The sequence below is a fragment of the Elephantulus edwardii genome, unplaced genomic scaffold (genome assembly GCF_000299155.1).
Source record: "Elephantulus edwardii isolate Elephantulus edwardi_28Jun2011 unplaced genomic scaffold, EleEdw1.0 scaffold00458, whole genome shotgun sequence".
NCBI lineage: Eukaryota > Metazoa > Chordata > Mammalia > Macroscelidea > Macroscelididae > Elephantulus > Elephantulus edwardii.
In genome coordinates this window covers 747,573-755,822 of record NW_006400208.1, presented here as the reverse complement: position 1 = coordinate 755,822, position 8,250 = coordinate 747,573, and the positions used below count along the sequence as shown (strand labels likewise).

General features: G+C 42.0%; 1 pseudogene; it reads left to right on the top strand.

Moving 5' to 3' along the window:
* Positions 1-6,747: 6,747 nt before the first annotated feature.
* Positions 6,748-7,858, top strand: LOC102866215 (annotated as a pseudogene).
* Positions 7,859-8,250: the final 392 nt, after the last annotated feature.

Sequence of the window (8,250 nt, the reverse complement as noted above, 5' to 3'; positions counted from 1 at the left end):
GTCCTCACACTTCCTGACACACAAGAGCCCATTTCAGCAGTCACCGAGTCAGTCTACCTGGTCAAGAGTCATAGTCCTCTCCTTTGCCAACCCTCCACCCTTCCCAGCATCATGTCCTTCTCCAAGGAATATCCCCTCCAAGCAACATTCCCAAAGTATGTGAGGCGAAGTCTCATCATTCTAGCCTCCAAAGAGCACTCTGGCTGCACCCTCTCCAGGAGGATCCATGGGATGCTCAATCACATAGCTCAAAGGTATCAGTTCTATCATCCTTATTCATTATCCAACTCTCAGATGCACAGCAAGTGATCAGAAAGGCTATAGCCTGAATCAGATGCACTTTAGTCCTCAAACTGAAATCATTATTCTTCAATAATTTGGAAAGGTCCCTAACTGCAGATTTTTCCAGTACAGTGCATCACCTGATTTCCTTACTGCTGGTACCAAGGGTGTTAATTATAGATTCAAACAAGAAAAAGCTGTAAAACCTTCAGTTGTAAAAGGAAAGTATTCTAAGAGAGGATATTTACAGGACTTTTCTCCTGTGTGGTCCCCCTGTCGTCTGTAATGTGGGCCTCATTTCTAGGGTTTCTCTCCTGTGTGGATCTTCTAATGGTGGCATAATCCAAAAGAGTCCATGAAGCCTTTCCCACAGTGATCACACTTGCAGGTCTTCTTTTCTGTGTGTATACTCTGATGCTTCACAAAGTCTGAACTCACAGAAAGGCTTTCTTGGGGGAGGTGAGGCACTGAAAATATTTCTCTATAGTATGAGTTCTCTGATGAAACATAAGCTAAGAATTCCTGTAGAAGGTTTGTCCACACTCTCTGCAGGTGGAGAGCTTCTGGGTCATGGGAGGTGTCAGGTGGTCCTTCTGGGGTAGGGGGCCCTTGCTTCTCCTTAAGCCACAGCACAGACAGGTCTTTTTGGTGAGAATCAGGCAAATGCTGATCTAGCTGTTTCCCAGAAACCCTCTCCTGAGGAGAGACCTGTCCCCTCTCTCTTCACTTAACAGGTATCTCTGCACCTTAGGTATCACTTCCTCCTCCAAAGCAGCTTGGTTCATTCTCACCAGAGAAGCCACTCAGAGAACCCTGAGGGGCTTCTCCTGAGATATGACAAAGGACATTAGGAGGCTCCTGGTCCCAACAGGTTTCCAGCTTTAGGTTATCTTAGCCATTCTATTGTCTGTCTCCTCTGCGAGTGGGTGTGGGGATCTTCTCAATGGCATAAAGGTAGGTGTCTTGCCAGCTCTTCCCCATACTCTGCTGAATTAGAAGTGCCTCCTGAAAATATTTTCCCATAGTTCTCCAGCAGTGCTCCTTCTAAATAGAATCCATGTCTTCCACTGCTTTTGGAAAAAATACAATGCTATGACCATATACATGGCTCCAAAGGGAGGTCCTTGACCCTGCCTGAGATGATCTTGTCTTAGATAAGCCCTTCCTCAGGTCAGGCAAAAATCTAGGGGACAGCCAGCACGTAAGTGTGAAACAGGATGTTTTAAGAATCTAGGCCTCTAGTCATTCCCCAGAGGAGATTGTCTGAGATTGAATTCCTAAATCCCAGCTCCTGAGGCACCACTTCAGGACTGGCCTCTGATTCCCTCAATTGGCAGCTTGCAGTCAAAAGCAGAGGACTTTAACTGTTTACATCACCCAAAGGCTCAATGGATGCATTCTTCTGTTTGGAAATCAGTGTAAACTTATAGCCACAGAACAAACTACCAACATCATATCTAAACTTCCTCCATCACCAGATCCTTGTTTTTTTTTTCCTTTAGAAGCATCTTTGATAGAAAAAGCCACACACTGTTCATGAAGAGGTCTGCCAAATATTTCTGTAGAATTTATAGCAAAATGTTTTCCACCACTCAGGTTTTCTTCTCTCTGGAATTATCCCATAACCCACTTCTTGGCATTGATTAGATCTGCCTTTAGACAAAAAATCCTTTCAAATGAGCAGAATACCCAGTATCTGATTGCTTTTAGATATTCTCTATTGTCTTTATTGTTTATGTGTGTGTGTGTGTGTGTGTGTGTGTGTAAACATATATCTAAAACATATATACTGTTTATATATATTTATATATAATCTGCAATTTAAGACATTATGTGTGTGGGAGCTTAGTAGCAAAAATGCCCAGCAGATTTTTGGAGGCTGTTAATCACATGGGAATAGATTGCTCATTTTTCTCCTGAAGAATCACTGATGTATTTAAAGTGCAGAGAATGCATCACCTTCGGGTTAGCAGACAACTAACTCCCAAAGGAGCAGTCATCTCTCTTTTCCAGTTTGAAATACACACACACACACACACACACACACACACACACACACACACATATATATACATATATACACGTGTGTGTGTGTGTGTGTGTGTGCATGCACACACCCCTGAAGCACTTACTGCAAAAGGTCAAGGACTGTAGACTTCAATAGGGATTGAAGCTCAACATCTAAAAGACAAAGATGCTTACCACTGGGGCAATTGTCAGCACCATGATAGATGGAGAAGAGATTGAGATTGTTAGCTTGCTCGGATCCACAGTCAACATTGTGAATTAACACCAGCAGTCAGGAAATCAAAATATGATTTGCATTAGGAAAATCTGCTGTCAGGCACATATCCAGAGTGCTGAAGAGCAGTGATGTCAGCCTAGATACAAAGGTTTGCCTAATCTAGACCATGGTCTTCTCAATTACTTGATATACTTCAGAGAGTTGGACAATGATGAAAGATGACAGAAGAAGAAAAGATGCCTTTGAGTTGTGATACTGGAGAAGAGTCTTGAACATACTATGGACTGCCAAAAAACCAAATAGGTCTGTCTTGGAGAGGATGAAGCCAAGTCTTTCCTTGGAGGCTAGTATTTTGAAGGTCCACCTCACTTACTTGGGCACATGGCCAGGAGAGAGCAGTCCTTGGAGAAGGACATAATGCTCAGAAGGGTGGACAAACAGTGCAGGGGAGGGAGACCCAGGATGAGATGGATTGGTATGGTAACTGGGGAGATGGGGTTTGGTGTGTAGGAGTTAGTGAAACTGGCTCAGAACGGGGAAGGGTTAAGAGTTGCTGTACGTAGTGTCACTGTTTGTCACAAGTGACTCAATGGCATATAAAAACAGTAACATACTATGACAGGTTTGCAAGCAGGAGTGGCATCCATATCCTAAATAACATGCCTCTGGAAACTATGATCTTGGGTAAATGTCTCTCCACCTTTCCTAGCTTAACGTTCCTCTCCAAGGAGTAGCCTCTCCTAGCAATATCTCTATAATATATGAGCCAAAGCTTTGTTATCTTTGCTTCCATGGAGCACTCTGGCTGCACTTTCTCAAAGACATAATTTTTTGTTTTTCTTCTTTGGAAGTCCACTCAGCACTTTTCTCTAACACCACGGTGCAAAAGGCATTAATGCATCTTCTGTCATCTTTATTCATTTTCCAGCTCTCAGATGCATAGCAAGTGATTGAAATGACTATGGCTTGAATAAGGCGTACCTTAGTATTAAAACTTATACATTTGCTCAATGATTTCAAAAGGTTCCCGAGTGCAGATTTTTCCAGTGCAATACGTCTCCTGATCTCCTGACTGCTGGTATCAAGGCAATTGTGCTATCAAGGCAATTGTAGTAATATTAATATAGTTACTGTAGGGAGCTCTGGTGGCTATTATTTTTGCTGTGATTGTGCGCTACTGAGTCATAGCTAAACTTGCAGTAGGTTTTCAAAGGGAATAGATCTCACAAGAGGAGACTGCCCATCCTCCTTCTACAGACCAGCTGGTGGACTCAAACTGCATGCATCACCTACAACTCGAGGACACTTAACAACACAACAACTGTTGTTGTTGATTGCCTTCAAATCAAGCATGACTCACAGCCACCCTATGAACAAAAGGCTTGAATCCCCTCTACAACAATTGACCCTATGAACAAAAGACCTGAAGACTTGTATAACTTTCATCATTTCTCCATATTCATAGAGTTTCCGGAGGAAAGCTGTTTCAGAGGTGGATGCCACTCCTGCTTCCAAGCTTATTTTAATCAGGGAGCTCCACCAAACACTGTCCACCATGGGTAACCATTATCGCATTTGACATGTCAGTGACACAGTGTTTAGCATCACAGCCACCATAAATTACCTCTGTACAGAAAATGGACAGATCAGTGCTACACCACTTGGAAAAATGTTTTATCAAAAATAATTAAAACCAGACCTGAGGGGCAGATTAAAATCACTCACCTTTGGCTTGATAGCATAACTTTCTATCTACTAGGCCAACAGAGCTCTCTCTGTTAAGTGCTGTCAAATCGTAGATGATTCATAGTGACCTTATGAACAAAAGACCTGAATACTTGTATAATTTTGATAGTTTTTCCACATTCATAGAGTTTTATATAGTTGTTGTGCTGTCTAATGAGAACTGACTCATAGCTAACCCTCCAGTGAGTTTTCAGAGTTAGTAGATTGAAAGGGAAGAGATTGCTTGTCTTTCTCTCAAAAATCTGGTGGATAGATTTGAGCCACATGGTAGCCTTGTAGTAAGAATCTGAACTGTAGTCCCAAAGGCACGGAGTTGACTGTTCAAATCTATCAGATGCTCTGTGAGAAAAGGATGGGCAATCTTCTGTGTGATTTTTCTACCTAAGAAAACCCACCACAGGAACAAAAAGATAAATAATCAAATTATAAGATGTACAAAGGCCTTGAATAAACACCTAACCAGAGAGGATATTCAGGAGTTGCAGTGCAGTTTCTTACTACTAGGTCACTAGAGCTCCCAGAGAGCTCTAGTTTTATTTCCAGGTTTATTCAAGTGTCTATAAACACATGAAAAGCTGTTCGGAATTATTAGCCATTTGAAAGCTACAAACCAAAAGTACAATGAGATACCAACTAATCCTACTAGACTGGCTGAGAGGACGCTCTGAAGATGCACATGCAATTGCACTGCTGAACCTATGTGGAAGTTCAAATCCACCAGAGACTCCTTCAGAGAAAAAAAGGAAATCTTCAGACATGCATTTAGAGCCTTTGAATCCCTCTCGTTAACTATGGGTGGATTCCAACTTGTTGACAATGTGGCTAAGTAGAATGAAAACCATTTTTTAAAAAACAAAACAGAATAACACCCATTGGTGAGAATATCAGAAAATTCTTCTCAACGTTAGCCACAATTTGCTGTGATCTACACAGTAAAATGCCTTTGCATAATCAATGAAACAGACATTCATCTGGTACTCTATGCTTTCAGCCAAGATCTATCTGACATTGGTGATAACGTCTCTAGTGCCACCACCTTTTTTAAACTTGGCTTTTATTTCTGATAGTTCTCTATTGATGCCATGTTCTAATCGTTTTTGGATGATCTTCATCAGGATTTTCCTTGTATTTTGTGTTAGTGATAATTGTTCAATAATTTCCACATTTTGTCACATTACCTTTTTTAGAATGGAAATAAATTTGGATCTCTGCCAGTTAGTTGGCCAAGTGGTTGTCCTCCAGATTTCTTGGCAAAGCCTAATGAGAACATACAGAGCTGCATCTGTTTGTTGAAATATGTCAGTCTCTCAAGTAACATTGAGAGGAAGAATGGAAATTCCAGAACATCTGACTGTGCTCATGTGAAACCTGTACTCGGACCAGGAAGCAGTCCTCAGAACAGAATAAGGAAACATTGCATGGTTCAAAGTGAGGAAAGGAGTGCGTCAAGGATGGTTAGTCTCTCTATATCTGTTCCATTTATATGTGAAACAGATCATTTGAAAGGCTGAATTTTATGAGGACAAATGTTTCATCAGAATTGGAGGAAGACTCATCAACAATCTGCATTATGCAGATAACACAACATTGCTTGCTGAAGCTGAGGAGGGCCTGAATCATTTGATTGTCAAGGACTATGTTCTGCACTAGGCCTGAAAGCCAGTATCAAGAAAACAAAGATCCTCACCACTGGGCCAATTGGCAGCATCATGATAAATGGAGAAGAGATTGTGATTGTTAACAATTTCAGCTTGGTTTCACAGTCAGCACTCTTGGCACCAGCAGTTAGGAAATCAAAAGATTAATTGCATTAAGAAAATCTGCTATCAGGGACCTCTACATAGTGCTAAAGAGCTATGATGTCAGTCTAGAGACTAAGGTGCACCTGTTCCAGGCCATGGTCTTCACAATTACTTGTATGCATCAGAGAGCTGCACAATGACCAAAGATGACAGAATAAGAATTGATACCTTAGAGTTGTAGTGCTGGAGAAGAGTATAGAACATACTATAGGCCAGGAATACAAATAGATTTGACTTAGGGTAAAACCAAGTTCCTCCTTGGAGGCAAGGGTTTTGGAACTTCGTCTCTCATACTTTGGGCATCTGGCGAGGATGGACTAGTTCTTGGAGGACATCGTGCTCGGAAGGGTGGCAGACAGTGCACAGGATGAGATGGATTGATTGGATAAGATGCGGTAACAGGGGAGGTGTGTCAGGGTTGCTATGAGTTGTGGTTGACTGGCTGGCACATAACAGCACAACATGGGGAAATTGGAATCCGTTGCTGGATGCAGGGCAAGTAGTTCCTTAAAAACAGAATTTGCCGGCGTCGGCGCTGCAGGCACAGCGAGCAGGCAGGCGGGTGCATGGCCGTGGCTCCCGGGGCAACCGAGGTGGCGCCGGGCCCCCTGTGTGGCACCCGGTACCTCTCTGTCCGGCACCCTCTGCCCCCAGCTTCCAGGCTGAGGAGCGATGCCGACCCAGAGGGACAGCAGCACCATGTCCCAGCCGATCTCAGGCAGCAGCGGTGGCGGGGACCATTCTCAACAGGTCCGGGTGAAAGCCTACTACCGCAGGGATATCATAACACATTCTGAATCTTCAATTTCCTTTGAAGGTCTTTGTAATGAAGTTCGAGATATGTGTTCTTTTGACAATGATCAGCTTTTTACCATGAAATAGAGGAGGAAGGAGACCCATGCACAGTGTCATCTCAGTTAGAGTTAGAAGTATTTAGGCTTTATGAGCTAAACAAGGATTCTGAACTCCTAATTTACGTATTCCCTTGTGTACCAGAACACCCCGGAATACCATGTCCAGGGGAAGATAAACCCATCTGCCTCTGAGATGCCCGTCGCTGGAGAAAGCTTTACAGTTTGAATGACCATACTTTGAAAGCTAAGCGTTTCAATAGGTGTGCTCACTGTGCCATCTGCACTGATTGAATATGGGGACTCGGATGCTAGGGAGCTAAGTACATCAACGGCAAACTCCTAGTTCATAAGAGGTGCCATAAACTTGTCACAGTTGAATGTGGGCAACATTCATTGCCACCAGAACCAGTGATGCCCATGGGTCAATAGTCCATGCATTCAGACCATGCAGTCATTCCTTCCCTATAATCCTTCAAGCCGTGAGAGTTTGGATCAAGTTGGTGAAAAAAAGGAGGCAATGAACACCAGAGAAAAGTGGCAAAGCTTCATCAAGTTTAGGACCCCAGGATTTTTATTTACTCCGAATCTTAGGAAGAGGAAGTTAGGCCAAAATACTGCTGATTTGATTTTTTTAAAAAAAACAAAACAACAAAACAAAAACATCGTGTTTATGCCATGAAAGTTGTGAAAAAGAACTTGTCAATGATGATGAGGATATTGACTGGGTGCAAACAGAGAAACATGTTTTTGAGTAAGCATCCAGTAATCCTTTCCTTGCTGAGATGCATTCTTCCTTTCAGACAGAAAGCAGGTTGTTCTTTGTTACTGAGTATGTAAATGGAGGAGATCTCATGTTTCACATGCAGCAGCAGAGAAAACTTCCTGAAAAACATACCAGATTTTACTCTGCAGAAATAACTAAAAAATGAAATAAAAAAGTTTCTTGAAACTACTGACAGTGAAAGCACCACTTGCCAAAAGCTCTGGGAAACAGCCAAAGCAGTAATCAGAGGTCAATTTAACCAAACATATCAAAAGACAAGGAAAAACAGACTATTGACTCTCTAACCCAATATCTCCAGCAAATTGAAAAACAACAGCAAGAAAACCCGACACCCTTTAAAAAAACTGAAATTATAAAAACTAGAGCAGAAAGAAATGAAATAGAAAACAGAAAAACAATTGAAACTATCAACAAAACTAGGAGTTGGTTCTTTGAAAAGGTCAATAAAAATCGATAAACCACTAGCAAAACTCACAAAAGAAAAGAGGGAGAAGACACAAATAATCCGAATAAGTGATGAATCAGGTAACATCACAA